Source organism: Canis lupus, chromosome 10 (assembly GCF_048164855.1).
Source record: "Canis lupus baileyi chromosome 10, mCanLup2.hap1, whole genome shotgun sequence".
Lineage (NCBI taxonomy): Eukaryota > Metazoa > Chordata > Mammalia > Carnivora > Canidae > Canis > Canis lupus.
Window position 1 is genome coordinate 27,751,705 of NC_132847.1, and position 19,453 is coordinate 27,771,157.

General features: G+C 45.8%; 1 protein-coding gene and 1 long non-coding RNA gene across 4 annotated transcripts in view; one reads left to right on the plus strand and one right to left on the minus strand.

The window, feature by feature from the left end:
* Positions 1-19,453, minus strand: part of SIL1 (SIL1 nucleotide exchange factor) — a 218,713-nt gene that overhangs the window by 17,039 nt on the left and 182,221 nt on the right. The window lies entirely within an intron of this gene.
* On the plus strand, positions 7,714-18,423 carry LOC140641421 (uncharacterized). 2 transcript variants are annotated; one of them, XR_012037924.1, is made up of 5 exons: positions 7,714-8,034; positions 12,869-12,982; positions 13,101-13,217; positions 16,838-17,041; positions 18,105-18,423. It is a non-coding gene; the product is annotated as an uncharacterized lncRNA (long non-coding RNA). The 2 variants fall into 2 exon arrangements; XR_012037923.1 differs by having other exon boundaries at positions 16,838-18,423.

Here is a 19,453-nt window from a genome sequence, read left to right on the forward strand (position 1 = left end):
GGTTCTCCTGGGCCTCCTGTGATAACAGAAGCACAAAACTAAGGGCAGCCTCTCACAGTCAGGAGGAGAATGAATTTTGGAGCTTCGTCCTTTCATAGCTCTCAAGTATTTTTCAAATATGAGTCAAGGGGCGCCTGGGTGTCTCGGTTGGTGAAGCATTTGCCTTCGGCTCAGGTCATGATCTCAGGGTCCTGGGACTGAGCCCCACATCAGGCTCCTCGCTCAGTGGGGATCTGCTTCTCCCTCTCTCCCCCAACTTGTGCACGCCCACATGCAGTTTCTCTCTTAAAAAAATGTTCAGAGTTGTCATGACAACTCTATGAGGCAGATATTTTTACCCCTGTTTTACTAATCAATAAACTAAGTCACACAGAGGTTAAGTATTTTTTTCCCCAAGGTCACATAGTGAGTTACTACTAAGTGACAGGATCCTAAAGCTCAAGAATACGAGCTAAGAGATGCAGATTTAAACTGGGGGAACACCACACACTAGTAGCTGAAAGGCCAAGGAAAAGTCCTTAACTTAAATGAGCTTCTTAACTGAAGAAGCTATACTGCTTAACCAAAGATCTGCTGCATCAAATGACTTAGGGCAAGTGAAATCACTGTAAAAGTGTTTAAATATCACGATGCCACTGCCAACAGCTGTCATCATCTAATTTTGGAGAGCTGGGCCCAGTACGGGGAAAGGGAATCTGGTCTCCAGCAATCCTCCCCTCCTGAGGGCCCTGCGCAATTACACTAAAACGGTCCTTTTCAAAATGTGGTCCCTGGACTGTCAGTACCAGCATCACCTGGGAAGTCGTGCACCAGGAATTCTCAGGTCCCACAGCAGACATACTGAAGCTTCAGGGGAGAGGCCTGACAATCTGCATTTTAACAGATCCTGGTTAAATCCTGTTGCTTTTCACTGCATGCTTAAGTTTGAGAATTGCTAGGCTAGAGCATATCCCTTGGCAGATGACAGGCTGGGCTCTTGGTAGTTTTGGCCAGGAAAGGCCTGCTTCTGGGACCTGAGGCAGAGTCAGGCTTTTGCAAGAAGACCCAAGCCCCTGAGAGCCACTGCCAAGATGAAAAGCTCCCAATAAAACCCAGACCTACATGGCCACACTGATCAAAATACATTAAAGAAGAAAGTGAGAAATCTGACAAAAGGAAAACGCAGCTTCGGTGGGGGACAAAATACAACAATCTTCAGTGGGAGATGAGAAGCATAAAAGGGATGTTAGATGTTCAAAGAACCAAATGTCGAAATGACAAAAAAAAAATACAAGAATAAAGACAAAGTGTGGACATCAATGCCACATGGGCCTCTGTCTAATGATGGCAGTAGCAGGAAACAGCAGTCCTCCCAAGACTAAAGCCTGCTCCTCCCCACCCCCAACACGACAGCCTATATAAATAGAGTCTTGAGGAAAAAAAAAAAAAAATACCAGCAATTAGTCACTGAATTCTGTTTGTTGGAATGAAGAAAAGCTTGCGAAAAGTCACCAGAGGCTCTGGTGAGCAGAGCTGGGCTAGGCAGGCCGTGCAGACCGAGAATGGAGAGAGATCATTAAAGGAGAAGGCCTGTGGGGTGTTCCTGGCAGTCTTTGATGCCTGCCAAGTCTTAACCTGGAAGGGAAAATGGAGGGCCTGGCCACAGGGCTGTAATGAGCTCTAACCTGGGCCCACATCCAAGCTGGACGGCCTTTAATGTGGCCTTGAGCCCGAGGCAGGCATGAAGGCAGGGGTGGTGGGAAGGAGGAGCAGTGTAGCAGACCCTGCCCTAGGTAGAGGAGGCGGGACTACAGTCTCTCTCATCAAGGGCCTCTACCCAAGAAAGCCCGTGGGCCACATATGGGTCCTCCCCTGGTCCCCGGTGGGTACAGGCTTTGCAAGCAGTAACAGCAGCAGCCTCAACACTTCCACTCAAGAACCTGCTGGAAATGACCCTATGTCAGGACCAAGAGTAGTCCTGCCCTTTCCAAATGAACTCCACTCAAATGTGCTGTGCTCTCTACATGTCTATGTGGAGCACCCTTTCCCTCTCTGCCTCATCTCTGTACCCACCTTCATCAGGCTGGCCTACACATCCAAGTCTTACTCCAAGCAGTTCCTCTAAGAAACCTTTGTCTATTACCTGACCTGCCACTGGGCTTCTGCTGTACATCCCAGGGGCTCCCTTTTCCCTTCATCATATTCAACAGATTTGGTCAGTCTGTTTCCCCTGCTAAACTGTCAACTTTCTTAAGGACATGGACTGAGCTTTGCTGTCTGTTCACCCCTACCCTCACTTTCCATGGTCTATCCCCAAAGCCCACGCTCATTTAAGCAGGAGCTGCCTGAAGGGACAAGACCAGCTTGGTGCTGCTCCCCTGGTGAGACTGTCCAGCCCCATTACCTGGGTGCAGAGATGGATAAGGCATAGGTCTCCCTCTCTCTGTAAGCATCCTACCTACTCCGAGAGCTCACAGAGGGCAGATTCTAGCCAATGTTCTAAATTTTGCCTTCTCTTTCAGAGAAGACCCCCTCTAGTCTGACTCCCTCAACAACTTCCTCATGCGTCTCCACTGCCACACATCCCCTGCCTGCTTTCGAAAAGGAATACAGCAGAGGTGTTCAATGACCACTGGGGGTAACCCTCCTGGGAGTATCTGCATTTGCCAATATGAGATAATTTGCCAATAATAAAGAGATGTATTAAAAAAAAAAAACAAGAAATTAATTCCCAGTGGTACTAATAGAATTTTAGGGAGTAACAGGAGAGAAAAAAAAAAAAGATCTGGGAGCCAGGATCCTCCACATGGTTATGGAAATCAACCTCCAGTAGGTAGTGTTCACTGGTGCTACATTAATCCTAATGTGAGGCACCACATGACAGCCATGGTGAGACAGTCACAGACATATCCACAGGTGGTCACTGTCATCTCTTTTCAGCCTGACCTCTCCTGGCTGTTCTCCTTGACAACAGCCCTCTGGCAAAAGATCAGAAACTCTAACCTAGAAATTCTGCTCTCTTTTCTGGAACTCTTTTCTGCAAAGTCCAACTTTCCAAACCTAGATCAGGTCAGCAGGGTATCAGAGATGGGTCCTTGGCCACTCTCCTCTCCTGCATTATGCCAAAGAATACCAAACTTTGCTCCATCTAAAAGACACTTGCAGTCAGCTCTGCCTGGGGACCCTGATAGACTGACAGGCTGGGAATCCACTGAGGAGGTGGCACAGAGCCACAAAGAGGAGCACCAACATTGGAAGAGGGCAAGGTCAAGTTGACAAATATCATACAATGAGAAAATATAGCATGAACTGCAGTGGCATAATGTAGTATAACAGATGGATAATTAGATTTATTCTAAGAGCTGTAAAAGTAAGTAATTAAATAAAAATATGGAACAATGAATCTGTCACAGAAAGACACCTAACAGCCTCACAAGGGCCCTGCAGCTGGCACAAGCAGCCTGGGAGAAAAGCAGTGGACAAGGAACCTCTAACACTGCCCTGATGTTGCAAGCCCAATAAATTCTGCACCAACTCAAGCTGGGCACCAGAGAACAGTGATTTCAGAGAGAGATCATCAGACCTGAAGCTGTGACCAGCGTTGTGCCACACAAGGATGATCCCCTGTCTACATCTGGAAGATGGCCACCTGAGGTATACCGATAAACTCCCCACCAGTGAAATGTCTGGCAAGGCCCCTGCAAAGCAAGAAGACTGACAGACTGTATTTATCTTTGCAGAAGTAGAAGAAGGAGATAAAAAATGCAGGCATCAATGACAAGATTTACCAACACCAAGAGGCAAGCTGGGAGACTCAAGCTCAGGACTCCACTCTCCTCCCAAAGGTTGGTGGCAGAGGGTGACAGTGCATGTACTCACATAAGAAACATGGAGTGGGGGCAGCCCAGGTGGTTCAGTGATTTAGCGCCGCCTTCAGCCCAGGGCGTGATCCTGGGGACTCGGGATCGAGTCCCACGTCAAGCTCCCTGCATGGAGCCTGCTTCTCCCTCTGCCTGTGTCTCTGCCTCCCTCTCTCTGTCTCTCATGAATAAATAAATAAAATCTTAAAAAAAAAAAAAAAAAAGAAAAGAAACATGGAGTGGGCACCCAGTGTGCATGGAGCACAGTGTGGGACACAGGGTTCCACCATGAAAGCAGCTTCCCTAGATATGACATTAGCTATTTGGAAGCAAATAGTCTGATCAGCTAGAAGCTGTTTTGTATTAGTTAGGACTTTGTTTTTAAGGAACTAAAACTGAATTCAGACTTCTCTAAGCCAAAAAATACAGTCTGCTGGGTTCCATCGTGAAGAAGGATGACAAAAGTAATAGTCACACTGGAATCAGAGGTTCAAACAATGTGCAAGGGTCTTCTCTCAGGCTCCATTACTAGGCTTTTCTTCCCTCCCTAGATGAGGCTGTTGGCCACTGGAGTCCCTAAACATGTTAATCCCAGCATTAAGAGTTCTCACCCTCAAGTAGTTCAGAATTTCAGGGCAGGACTTCCATTGGCTCTGCTTGTGTCACATACCTACTCCTGCACCAAGCACTGCACAGATGGAAGAAGCATGGCAGGTGGCTGGTCTAGGTCACTCAGCCTTAACCAGGAATGAATAGGTGAGAAGATAGAGGTAAGAACCCTTACTTGACCACAGGTTTCTGCTGAAGAGGTTTCCAAGAGGAAGTATTTTCTAAAGGCAGAGGATAGAAGAATGTGTTGAGAGCCTTCCAAGCTCACCACACTGTTTCATACCTCAGGCCATGACACTCAGTAGTAACTGGTTATTCAGGGCTAGCTTGGGGGTCAGGCCAGGTCTGTCCCAGTCTGACCAGGGCTCTGCTTGCAGACATTCAGTGTGATCCCGCCAACTGTCAAACAGGCCCTGCCAGCCTGGCCCTTTAACAGCAGCCCATCCTTGCAGACTCTCCTCAAGGCCTAACCCAGTGCGGGGGACACGTGAGCAGCAAAGAGTTCCACACTTAGGAAATCCACATAGTTGCAAAGTGTAAAGTCCCCCAGGTTGCCAACCCCTCAGAATCTTTGTGCACTTACTAACTCGCATCTCCTTCCCATAGCACCAGCAATAGAGAATAAAATCCCAACCTGGAAATTGCAGCTCAGCACCTTGGATAAGGACATAAAGACAGGGATGAGGCTCAGCCCAGGCCCCTCCCATTCATACCAATGGTTCACGGAGTGGTTCTTTATTCCAAGATACTCCTACCTCCTGCAGAGGGGAAGCAGGTATTTTAGTACAGAAATAGAAAACCTACCACATCCCCACTACCACCAAAGCCACCATTTGCTCAGTGCCTAGCATGAAGGGTTTGTAGTGGGGCTCTCCTCCTAATCTGGCTTGAAAGAAGAGGTCCCTGGCCTTCCTCACTAGCAGGGCTCACTCCTGCATCCTTGAACTCTCTCCTTAGGCTCCAGCCAACACCTCAATTGTCTCTCTGGCTTTTTATCAAAGCAGCTTCCCTTCTCAAGGGGAAGCTGGGAACTCAGCCCTCCATCAGGCCACACAGAGCTGAAACATATTCAGGAAGTCTCTTTGTTCCAAGACCAGCTAGGCGAAGATCATGAGGATGCTAAGGAGCCAGACCCAGCAGAGGCATGTCTAGGCTTCAGCTCTCAAGCTCTGTCCATTCTTTTGATTCCATCAATTTCACCATTGACTCGGTGTCTGCTCTCATCAGTGGTGCTGGCCAATATGTGGCTACCAAGTTCTTTTTGCCACTGAGGCCTTCTCTAGGAATGGAGGAAAATGAGGCTCAGCTCCCATGTGGAGCAGCTAAATGCTCTAGCTAGCCTGGTACTCCAGAGCCACTTTTGAAGGTCTAGTTCAGTGCAGCCATGCTGGGCCCAGATGTAAGAACCTCCAGCTAGGCTGAAAAGCAGCCTGCCCATGGATGGGCCCTCTGGCCCAGAGTGCTCTTTGAGCTGCTCTGCTCCTGCTTCACACATAGCACAATTTTTTTTTGCTGCTGCTTAGAGTCCCAGTGACAAGAAAGTTCCCACCCCCTACTTTGCCCCTGCCCTTCCTAAGCACACACTGGAACCAATCATCGGCCAAAACCTGGAGAGATAACCTAAGCAACTATAAATCCCAAATGGAGCTCAAACAACTTTTCTTAAAAAACTAAATGAAAGCATTAAAAACAAACAAACAAACAAAAAAAAACCACCCCAGAGAAACAGTTCAAAAGTCAACTAACCTTCTTCCCCCTACAAAACTCTCAAACTTGGACACACCACATACATCAAAATGGTGTATGAATCAAGAATTTTATTCTGTTCCCCAGAGGCAAAGAGGAGACTGCTGATAACTTCAGGGTAATCCTGAGTCCAGCAGATCCAGGGCAAACGGTTTCTGGGTCCTTGGGGAAGGAGAAGTGAAAGGGATAATAAGAATAGGAGGGAGGATGATGACCTCAGGGCCAAAGCCCTGATGTCCACTGGGGGTGGACAAGTGCTTGTTCAGTCCCACAAGGAAAACAAGACTCTAAGAGAGCCTGGGTCATGGCATTCATGCATAGTGCCCCAAGGTCCACCTTGCTCAAGGGTTCTGAACAAGCTGCTGGGTCCACCCCAAACTCAATCCAATTCAAAAGTATACATCATGATGGTTTATTTTTTTTCAAGATTTATTTATTTATGATAGACATAGAGAGAGAGAGAGGCAGAGACAGGAGGAGGAGGAGGAGCAGGCCGCATGCCGGGAGCCTGACGTGGGACTCGATCCCAGGACTCCAGGATCGCGCCCTGGGCCAAAGGCAGGCGCTAAACCGCTGAGCCACCCAGGGATTCCTATCATGATGGTTTAATGAGCTAATGCTGCAAAACCCAACTGCAGCTTCTCTTCTATGTCTTTTATTCTATCATTTAATTAGAAACTAACATAAGGTCATGGTAAAAAACAAACAAAACAACAACAAAAACCAAAAACCACCTCACATAGTACAGAAAGTGCAAAACACAAAGGAAAAATCCCTTTCTCATAACTTCATTCCTCTTACCCTCAGAAGTAAGAGCTGGTTTTTGCATTATACATTTAAGAATACATACGTACTACAAATCTACACATAAATCTTTATTCATTTACTTTGTGTATGAATGTATCATTACTACACCTGTTTTTATTTTTTTAATTTTTTTTTTATTTTTAAAATTTATTTATGATAGTCACAGAGAGAGAGAGAGAGGCAGAGACACAGGCAGAGGGAGAAGCAGGCTCCATGTACCGGGAGCCCGACGTGGGATTCGATCCCGGGTCTCCAGGATCGCGCCCTGGGCCAAAGGCAGGCGCTAAATCGCTGCGCCACCCAGGGATCCCCTACACCTGTTATTTTTAATGGAGAGACCCGACTTCACAGAAAGGAGAGGCTCCCTATATCTCCTAATACAGTAGCCTGAGGCCAAATAGGACAGCAATAGAAGGGAGGAGGGTAGCCAAAGGTATTTTTAAAAGACTCTGGAAAGATCTAACATTCTAGAGCCAACTTTAAAACCAAGAGCTCCTGAAGGAAGTATGCCCTGCCTCCAGGAGGGCCCATCTCTGGCCCAGGGAGAGAGAAGGCAGCCTTTATACACTGTTGTCTGGCTCTCCTGCTCTGTAGTTGGCAGCCTCGCCTACCCCACCAGGTCATTGTAGGCTGTTGTCCTTCACCCTCAATCCTGTCACCACCTCTGTCCTTGCCCTTGGGCTCTGCTCTACAGCTTCCATGCTCTTCTGAAACATGGTCACTGGCAGGCCTGAGCAACTGAGAACAACAAGAGATGACCTCACAGCCTTCATATGCTAATGCCAGCTCCCAATTACTTGTACTGTTGAATAATTGAAAGAGGAGAATAATCCACTCAGCTGATTTGGGAGGGGAGCCAGGCACACAGATTATCTCTGAGTGAATTATTCACATGAGGGATAATTGGGAGTTGCCCAAACTTCTATTTGTGGTTCAGGCATCGTGTGGAAGAACATTCAAGATGGAAAGTATGAACACAAGAAGAGAGAAGGAGACCCTGTTCTCGGGCCCAGACTCCCTGCCGTGTGGCTTGGTAAGTCACAGCCCCTCTTTCCGTCCCATTCAGGGTCAATAAGCATAAGGATGATGATGATGGTGGTGACTGAATTGACATTAATAATATTTTTAGCGACAGCTATTATTTCCTTACTGTGTGTTGTGCTCTGTCTAGGAGTTTGTTTATACTACACATACCTTATCTCATTTAATCCTCACAGTGAGTCTGTGAAGCTCTGTCTTCTCCATTTCCTAGTTGAGGAAACTGAGGCTCAGACAGGTTAAGTAACTCGCCCCCTACACAGACTGTCAAGCTGTCTAAAGCTGAGCATCTCACCTGAGAGCCCCTCTCGCCAGCCCGCTTTGCCACCTCATAAGGGAGACCTTATAGAACAGAAGACCATACGGGATGAAAATGTATTTTTAAAAGTATAATACCACCCACCCTCATCTTGAAATAAATGGATTTCAAGGTAGCAAAATTGTCCCCTCCTCTGAAACCAAGAAGCCTGTATGTAGAAAGAGGTGGTCAGCTCGTTAGTCCACTTCACAAAATTCAGAGCCCGGATGCCCAAGCCACTGGCAGGCTTATAAGAGTACAAAGTCCTCTATCATTCCATCACCCATCATGGGTCAGAGGCTGAAAAATGAAAACACTGTTCTTCTGACATGCCACTACTTCAGCCAGGAGGGTACAGGCTTGGTGAGCCACAATGAGCATGGCCCGCCTCACAGATAATTACCTACAAAGGGTCCAACCCGTGGGTGCCTATGGTCCCCTTCCACAGTGTCTAGGAAAGGGCCTTTGGATACAGGGTATAGTAGCTGGTCTCCAAAACAGCCACTGAAGCCTTGCCTTCTGGTATTATGCCTTGTATAGTTCCCTCCACACCAAGTCATGGCTGACTTATGGGACCAAAGGAAAATGGAGGAGGTGATGGTTCTGACTTCTGAGGCTAGGTCATAAAAGGCATCGGCACTTAGGCCTTGCTCTCTTCTCTGCTCCCTCTGAAGGGAGCCCCGGAGCTACCTGACAGCCCTATGGAGAGGCTCCCTTAAAGACGATAATGAAAGAGGTTAACATTCTGAGCACTATTTGGTAGGCATTCTTCTGAGTTGTTGTTATTTTTAAGATTTTATTTATTTATTTGAGAGAGAAAGTGTGTGCGACTGGAGGAGGAAGGGGCAGAAGGAGAGAGAGAAGCAGACTCTCTGCTGAGCAGAGTCAAAGGAGGATCCCAGGACCCTGGTATCATGACCTGACCAGAAGCAGACACTTAACTCAATGAGCACCCAGGAGCCTCCCTAAGGCATTCTTCCTAATTTTTCACATGCATTAATACATTTTATCCCCCCATGATAACCAATACGAGGTTATCCTCATTTTACAGATGGGGAAACTGCTGAGGAGATGAATAATTTGCCCAGGTTTAGACAGCTAACATCCAGTAGCGTCCACATTCAAATCCTGGCCACAGAGCTCCTGACTTACGTTCTAATTCAGCATATTATCAGTCTCTCAAGAGCTCCCTGGAGCCATAAAATAGTTCTTTCCAAGCCAGCTATCGGGCATGGGACTTCAATACAGCATCCTGCGCTGCTTACCAGGCAGACTGCCCTGCAACTCAGGGAAAGGACGTGGGTACACTGTTAGCTGGTGGAGGTAAAGGGACTGCACTACTTATCTTGGGACCAGGGTACCAGGGCCAGAGCCAACCCCAGCAAAGTAAAACCAAGCAGACACCATGGTCCTGAGCCTTCAAAGTCAAAATCTCATGATAAAAGTGGCCACATCCAGAAAGATATGGAAGCTTTCTGACTCCTTGTCCTAATCTGGAGAGCAATAATCATCCCAGTTAGAAAGGGCTAATATGGCCATGAGCTCCACCTTCCAGAATCCTGATGAGAAGGAATGACTTGAAGGAGACACCAAGAAGAACTTCCTATCTTGGAAGGCATAAAACAACAAGATAGTAAGCCAATAAGATAGAAGGCTCTACATTATGAAAATATGAAGAGTTCCTTCCCACAGGCAACCAGAGAGATCATTCAAAAAATGTAAATCAGGGGTGTCAGACTCTTGGTTTTGGCTCAGGTCATGATCTCATGAGTCGTGAGACTGAGTCCCATGTTGGGCTCTGGGCTCAGTGGGGATTCTGCGTGAAGATTCTCTCCCTCTGTCCCTCCTCCCTACTCATGAGTGTGCTCTCTAAAATAAATAAATTAATCTTAAAAAAAAAAATGTACGGGACGCCTGGGTGGCTCAGTGGTTGAGCGCTGCCTTCAGCTCAGGGCGTGATCCCGGGGTCCCGAGATCAAGTCCCCTATTGGGCTCCTGGCAGGGAGTCTGCTTCTCTGTCTGCTATGTCTCTACCTCTCTCTGTGTCTCTGCCTCTCTCTCTGTGTCTCTCATGAATAAATAAAATCTTTAAAAAACGTTTTTTTTAATTAAAAAAAAAGTAAATCAGATCTTGTTACTCCCCTGATTAAAAGTCAACAGTGGCTTTTCATTACCCTTAGAATAAAATCCAATATATATATATATATATATATATATATATATATATATCTTACCTTGTTCTTTAGGTGTACTGCCAAAAATCCCCAATCTCACTTAGTTTCCCTCTGATTTACTCCATTCCAGCAATACTGGCCTTCTGGCTGCTTCACCGCCTCATCAAGTTTGTTCCTGCCTCAGGGTCCATGTACTAGCCATCTGCTTCCCCTGCCTCCCTCTAAAAATTTACCTTAATATGTGAATGGCTTAACATTTGAGTTGAGGCTAGAATGAAATATCTTACATAGGTCCTCCCTAGCTAACCCATCTAGGAAATCACTATGTAATCCATTATTGAGATATAATTCACATACCATACAATTCACCCATGTACAGTGTATAATCCAGTAAATTTTAATATATTCAGAGTTGTAAAATCATCACTACAATCAATTTTTAAACATTTTCATCACCCACCCTCCACGCCAAAACCCATACCTAACTCCCCAACTCCCACCCTTCCAAGATTAGGAAATCACTAATCCACTTTCTTGCTCATTAAATTTACCTTGTCTGGACATTTCATATAAATGGTATCACAAAATATGAGCTCCTTTGTGACTGGCTTCTCTCACTAGCATGTTATAAAGTTCCATCCATATGTAACAGGTAATCAGTACTTCATTTCTCTTTGTCAAATTAATATTCCATTGTATGGATAAAAAAACGTGTTTGTCAATTTAGAAGTTGATAGATATTTGGGTTGTTGCCACTTACTGGTTATTATAAATAATGCTGCTATGCACACTCATGCATAAGTTTTTATGTGGACTTATGCTTTCTTTCTTTCTCTCTCTCTTTTAAAAGATTTTATATATTCATGAGAGACACAGAGAGAGGCAGAGGGAGAAGCAGCCTCCTTGCAGGGAGCCCAATATGTGATTCGATCCCAGGAATCCTGGGGTCACTATGTGAGCTGAAGGCAGAAGCTCAACCACTGAGCTATCAGGCACCCTGGACATATGCTTTCATTTGTCTTGGGTATACACCTATGATGGAATTGCACCCATGCTTGACTACTTAAGGAATGGAAACTCTTTTCCAAATCAGTTGCATCTTTCACATTCCCATAAGCAGCGTATGAGGGTTCCAATTTCTCCATTCTTGCCAACACTCGATACTATCTGCCTTTTTGATAACAGTCACTCTAGTGAGTATAAAATTTTATCTCACTGTGGTTTTGATTTGCATTTCCCTGGTGGCTAATGATGTTGGATATCTTTTCATGTGCTTATTGGCCATCATACATCTTCTTCAGACAGATGTCAATTCAGAGCCTTTGCCTATTTTTAATTGAGTTGCTTGTCTTTATTATTGATTTTTAAAAAGATTTTATTTATTTATTCATGAGAGACACAGAGAGAGAGAGAGAGAGAGAGAGAGAGAGAGAGAGGCAGAGACACAGGCAGAGGGAAAAGCAGGCTCCATGCAGGGAGCCTGACGTGGGACTCGATCCCAGGTCTCCAGGATCAAGCCCTGGGCTGAAGGCAACACTAAACCACTGAGCCACCTGGGCTGCCCTTTATTATTGATTTTAAGAGGTTTTTTTTTTTTAACATATTCAAGCCCCTTACCAGATACTTGATTTGTAAACTTTTCTCCAATTCTGTGGTGTGTTTTTCTTTCTTTTTTTTTTTTTTTTTTGTGGTTTGTTTTTCCAGTGTCTTGGCAGTGTCCTTTGATGGACTAAGGTTTTTAATTTTGGTGATGTATTAACTGCCTTTTAAGTACTAGTTTCTTTTTTTAAGATTTTATTTATTTATTCATGAGAGAGAGAGAGAGAGAGAGAGAGGCAGGCAGAGACATAGGCAGAGGGAGAAAAGCAGGTTCCATGCAGGAAGCCCAATGTGGGACTTGATCCTGGGTCTTCAGGATCATGTCCTGAGCCAAAGGCAGACATTCAATGGCTGAGCCACCCAGGTGTCCCTAAATATTAGTTTCTGACTAAAAGATCAACCATTTAAGAATCGAGACCTATGTCTTACTCACCACTGTATCTCTAGTACAGCAGAGTGTTTAGCATATAGCAGATAGTTGATATACTTTTTAAAAATGAATGTATGAATTTTTAAGACCAGAAGATTTAAGTTTTGAAACAGGGTATGAGGAGAGAAGGATGCCTTGCTAGAAATGGGGGATGGTTGGGAGGGGATTGAGACAACATCTGGAATCATTTCTGGTCTATAGAAGATATTAAGAAAAAGAGAACATAGTCTTCCACAGGAACATGTGGAAAGAGTGTCAGAGGTGCTAGATGGAATACACCCTAGGAATGTACATTATCAATAATAACCCCTTCATACTGTCTTTTCAGCCACATTAGAGTCAAAAGACAGAACAATGACTCAGGGATGGGGACACACCAGGTGGAGAGGCCACAAGGGGGAGGTTCTCTCCAGAGTCCTTAGCTCAGCACAACACACTTGAGGTAAGCTCCAGGCTCCACTGTTGTTTGGATGTGCCAGGGCCCGGGTATTAAGGTGGCTGATACAGAGGTCTGACTGGGGGACAAAGGTAAATGCTGGTTCCCTTCTCCTCTCACACAGCTTTTGTCAATGACCTCAAACCTGAATGGTTTAATGTCTACACCAGGGAGCATCTCAGGGATCCTGGATTTGACTGCCAAAGGAAAGAATTCCAACAGACAGGACAAAAGGATGGAGGTATGGAATGGAAGCCTGAGGTCGGCTTAGTTTAAAAAAAAAAGAAAAAAAGAAAAAAAAAAAAGGCAACCATCCAAGCAACCAGAGTGGAAGGACAGGTAACCTCACAGACATGGAGAATGTCAGAGAGATGCGAGGATGCACCATCAAAGAAAGGGGTTCAATGACTAGGGCTCCAGCTTCCCTTCCCTGTCTTTCACTATATCACCTTTTATGATACAAAAAACCAAAGAGCAGCAGAATGAGCTCTGAGAGCCCCCATGCACGTGTATATACACACACACATACATGGAGTTGCCTCTGGGAGGGTAAATAAATATTCATGAACAATTCAGCATGTGAAAAGCAAGGACAGAGGATGACAAATGGTGCCAATTAGAAAGAAAGAGTGGTATCTATTTTTAAAGTGGCTGAATAAATGACAAAGGATTGCTTGCTAAAAATACCATGCTTGACCCTCTCCCCAAAGACAGGGTCCCTCTCCAGTATTTGGTGACACCAGGCAAACAACCCCCTCAGTGGCGGGTTCAACACCACCATGGCTGCCTCTCTATCAGAGGTTCACCCAAGGTGCCTAATAAGCAGAGGACTGCTTCTGAAAGCTTTCTGGGCCCAGGACCTCAGCTAGATGGGCACTGATGCTCTCAATGATTCCAGAAGGAGCCCCTGGTAAGGGGGGGAAAGGGGTGCCATTTGGGAAGACAGGCTGAATGGGGCTGAATGTGCCATTCAACTACAAAGACACCAGAACCCAATTTATCAAAAAAGGAGGGAAGAAATCCCAAAACCTTTCCCACAGAAAAATCAGAGTCCACCTCATGACAGCAGTGTTTGCTGAGGACTGATGAACCACCAAAATCAAGTTTCCTATCTAGAGCCCACCCTAATACAGACCCTGACTTTGCTCCTGGAGTTGGATGTCACGTGACCTATGGCATATTACAGATTAAAAGCAGAGGTCAGAGGTCAGAAATAAAAGTGATGAATAAGGCTGATTATCATTCACAGGAAAACAAAAGGAACCCAGATACCTCTCTCTCCTCCTCTCTGTCCAACCGCCCTCAGCCTGTCCTCCCATCTCCGTGCTCCCCTCCTCCCTCCCTCCCTCTCTCCCCTCTTCCTCCTGCCCCTTTCCCCCTCTCTGTTTCTGTCTGCCTCTCAGTGTCTGTCTCTCAGCATTTATTATCACAGCTACAACACAGTGGTTGAAGGCTTGGCTTCTGTGTCACACTAGGCTCCTGTTTGAGTCCTAACACAGTTCAGTTCTGTGACCCTAGGGAAGCATGTGACCTCTCTAGGCCTCAGGGTCCTCGAGTGTAAAATGGAAGGAATTGTACTTATTCATAATCATACTTACTCAGATTCAATGTGAAAATGTATATAAACCACTCAGCTCAGTGTGTGGAATTATCGTAGGCACTCAGGTTAGTACTAGACACTCTTCATGCCTTGGTCTAGACGCTAAACATTTTGAGTTAGGGACTATGCCAAATGCATCTTTCTATCCTCTTAGAATGTAAGAGTTGAAATTCAGTAAACATTCGTCAAATGAGCTGGACTCTCTGAGCCTGTCTGCATGGGCAACAGGCACGACAGCCAAATGCCTTTGCCCAGTTCATGCTCCTGGTTGTGCTCATTTCCTTGAGGTTAATCCTCGCAATAATTGGTGAAGTGTGCAGGGCAGACAGCATCTGCCCCTCCCCTTCCTTAGGAAAAGGTGAAATTAAAATGGAAAACAAACAGGTGTGGGTAGTATTTGCAGCTCCTCAGAATGATGCCCTATTGGTTTTCAAGCGTCACTATTTATAACAGTAACAACTGGCACAGATATACCATCTTTCTTTCAAGACAATCAGAGCATTTTATAGGGATAATCTCTTCCTCCGTGGCCCCAGGAGGTAGAGGAGAAAAGTCCACACTTCCAGGTAACAGCACAGAGAGGCTAAGGGCTTTGGTCAATGTCTTTGTGCCAATCAGTGGGACTCTGATACTTCTGCCCCTTGGGTTCCCCTGCATCTCTAGTTCCTTTAGTACCTCCCCAGCACAGTTCCTTTGGGATATTTAATAGACAAAATTACCTTTTAAGAACATACTAACGGGTGGAAATGGCATTAGGTGCTATTCTGGAAAGCATCACTCTTGGTGGGAAGCCCTTAGCCAAGGGTGCTACCTAGCTTAGTCCTCCCCTTCTAGCTTGTCATCCAGAATCACATTTGCCTAGTAGTCCACAAGCTGGGGGTACCAAAGAGAGAGGGGTGAGGGGTGAGGAGAGGCCCCCTCACACTGTATGAGATGTACAGGAGGCATGTGTCCAACCACGTCTGTCCTACCACTTCCCATCCCGCCCTAATGGGTCTCCCATGTTTCAGCCCTTCCCAGTAGGGCTTGTCCACCCACTTGCTCATGACAGAGAATGCTGGCCCCAAGCGAAGAGGGACAGGGAGGCCCGGCAGAAACTGTGAATGTGAACCATGCTGATGTCCAAGAGGAAAAAGAAAGTCTCTGTGAGACACAAGCCTAGGTGGCTTCCCTCCCCTTACCACTCTGCTTCACAGCAGAGGAAGCCCTCTGATGCGTACTGGGCACTGGGCATTTGACAGATGGACAGGATGTGATAGGCACAAATATTATGTGTCATGCTCGAGGCTAAAATTAAGAGCTTTGTGCCACATTGGGCTTCACTGGGGAATCAGCAAAGGTGGTGAGCATATTCCCCTGCCTCAGAGGACAGGTTCCAACCAAAGTCTAAGGAATCAAAAGCTAAGAAAGACACCACCGAGTTCTTCTACCACCTTATATAACCAGCAGGGTTAAGTGTCTAGTTGCTCTCTTGCCACTGAAGAGAGCAGCTGCATTCCCAGGACTCCACGGCAGGCATCACTCCAGGCAGACAGGAAGTAGAGTCCAGACTCAAGCGCACTCCTCAGGCCCCCGATGCCAAGGGTTACAGGACAGACAAGCTGTCCCAGGCAGGCTGACACTGCATCACCAATTCCTCTCTTTCTCACACATGCTTGAGGCCTTTCAAGTCCATGAAGCAGGTTCGGTGCCCTAGGCAGGAACGCCACTCCTGCTCCCGGCCCACACCAAAGCAAGGAAGGAAGATCTGCTGAGCACTGTTTGCTCTGGGGTCCAGACCAGGGCAGGGCAAAATGTCCAGCTGAGGCTGAGCTGGAAAGGGAGAAGATGCCTCTGATGAGAACAAAGGCTGCAAGGGATACAAGGGGATTACATACTTTGCAGGCACTATTCTCTACAAAGGGGACTCCAACAAAATTGGCAAATTAGAAGTCCTTTGTGCCTAACAGAATGGCAGCAGGGAAGCTACCACCAGAGCAGCGAGCAGGACCAAGGTAATGGCAGGACATCAGTGGGAGGAAGGGAGGAAGGGAGGCAGGGAGGTAGGCTCAGTTCTTAAGCTCTATAGTGGCCTGAGGGTGTGGCATGGGCCTTGGTTTTTATCTTCGCTGATATGGGGCCAAGAAACTACCCTCTTCTCTTCCCTTGGGGACAGTGCCTTTAGGTATGTTCAATTTGGAGAATGCCAGAGTTGAAAAATGCCATCAAAGATTTTTTTCACCAGCTTATGAGATGCTTTGCTGTACTTGTTTCTATCTAAGGATGACTGAGATCCCTTATGATTCCCTCTGACCTGCCTGGTTAGCAATTCAACAGGAAAACACCTCCCACGGCAAAATGAAAGTAGACTTCAAGCCGCTTTCCTTCTGGCTGACTCCCATGTAAATGAGCTGCCTTGCAGCCTGACTCACAAGAGCTCAAAATGGAAAAAAGAAAAGAAGAAGGAAAAAAAGCACAGTTTGAAGGTAAGGGTGAGGCTTGCCGATCAGATGGAGCTTCTTGGGGTTATCCCAGCCTACTGCCAGACACTTGGTATGGGCACCAGTGCCTGGAAGACAACTTGAGAAGCAAGTGGTATCCTTCTTCAGACAGAAGAAACGTTGGGCACCTAGTCCTCTTGTTTTTCTAAGTAAAACAAGTATTCAACTGTCAGCCAGATGGCTGTAGATGTGAAACTGTGACCTCTGTGACCTGACTCCTGAGTTCAGGATTAGGTCCATCCACCCTCAAGATCATGACCCCAGACACGACCCTATGCCCATGGCCAGACTGAGAGAGAGCAGAGGGCCAGGAGGGAACTTAGGCTTCTTGCCTCAGCTCCTGGTCCAGCAAGTATAGCCAAGCTTTCTAGCTCCAAAGATGATGTCCTGCACTAACAGGCCCCCTGGAAAGGCACCAGGGCACCCGTCATCCTAATGGACTTGCTGGTTAATGCAGCTGCAGTCCCCCACAGCACCAGGCCTTCTCCCTTCCCATGCCCTGAACTGCAGGGTCCCCAGAGGCAGCAGCTACCCTGGGTGACCATTTGATCCAACCATTATAAAGAACACATCTATCTGTTCACTGTGGAGTAGGGGCAGTCATTTCAGACCTAACCAATAGGTCTTGCTGCAAAAAAAAAAAAAAAAAGAAAAGAAAAAGAAAAAAAAAAAGGGTAAAATTAAAATTCCCTCTGCAAGATCCCTGTCCTACAGGCCAGGAAAGCACTGCACAGTTGTGCCTCCTCCCAACCCCAAGCAGCACTCTGTGCCCCTTCCTCCCTCTTCCCTTTCTGGCTGGACAGCTCCAGATGTGTCTCAGAGTTTCAATGATTCACTCTAATGATAACACACCCTCAGAATAAATCATCGACTCTGATTGATTTAGGAGGCAACTTGCACAAATACCTGTAATCTAGTTCTAATCTTGTTTGTTTCCATTCCAATTATCCTGCATCAATGGTTTAAAAATGGGAACCGTCTGGTGCATACATCCAATCCATTTTAATAGAGGATAAATCTGGGTTATTGTGACCCTTTCCTCTCTCAGGCTCAGGACAGCACCAGCCGCCTCAAGACGCTGATTGGGCCGAATCAGCTCTAACTCTATTCAACTCTTCAAGGATTCAATTAATCATAAAGCCAATTCCATTCTGGGCTCCATCTGTCTTGCCTCCTTCGGGGACTAATAATCACTCACTGTGTGTTTTTACACACTAGTTGAACTGAAATTAAGACTGATTTCATCATGGAGCACTCAAGAAGAAAATGCATTTCTTGGAGAAAAATTTCAGAGCTAATTCTATGTTCAGTTGGGTTAAAGATATTATTAAATAAACAAAAGGACATTTTTTTTTTAAACTTCCAAATTCCTGACATGGTAAAATAATTTCTGCCACTCAAATCCCAGAAAGGGACAGCTCCTCAGGAGAACTAGAATCTCTCAATGTCAGATCACGAAACAGACACTCAATCTGTCTTTGGGCATCTGCAAGGCATGGGTACCCAAAAAACCCGAGGGGGAAAAACTGAGTCAATTTGATATTTAGTACATCATTAAAAAAAAAAAATCTAACTAGTCATCCATCCTGGGGTGGTAGACCTTATTTAAAATTCAGAATTGTTTTTGTTTTGAATTCCCTATTTATGGGGAGAAGAGGAGGGACCACAGATGGGGCAAGCACTATATTCTTTTCAGTGTTTAGGACCCCTGAGTGTCTTAAGCTGACCCTAAGAATTCTAAGTCCACATACCCCAACCCTAAGGGGCAAGGACTATGGCTTTTGTCTTCTGTAAATAGCTTGGCTCTCCTGGCAGCATTCAAGTGGCCTCCCTGGCAAACACTCAAGATGGAGCCCTCCTACCCACCTCCAACTCATCCCCCCTCTCCCACCCCAATCCCTCTTGGGATCTTCTTTTTATCACAAGAACATGATCATGAAAGGACCACATGGGTCTGGATGCAATCCCAACTTGTCGGAAGCTTTCAGTGGGGAAAATGCAAATAGCTAAGCTTTTTATTTTTACTTTTCACAGTTGCTAGGATAAAGCATCAGGGCATTTCCAGAGTCCAAAGTACCTAGTGGTCATGGTACACCTAGCATAGCTCCCCACCCCTAATTGTTAGAAAATTGTCCCAACACAGTAAGGGAGACAGAGTGCAGCCAAAGAGATCCAGCACATGGTTGCTTTATTGCCTTAACATATTTTAAACTAAAATTCTGAAATACACAAACTCCCAATCAGAACTAATGACACAGTCATTCCAAACTTATCATCAAAGATGCTTTGTGAGTCATACTAGCTCTAAAAAGTCATCAGTAATCACTTCTTAGACACAACAGTCAAATACATCCTTTGTCGAAATAGTAAATTTTGCTGAGTAGTAAGTCTAATTAA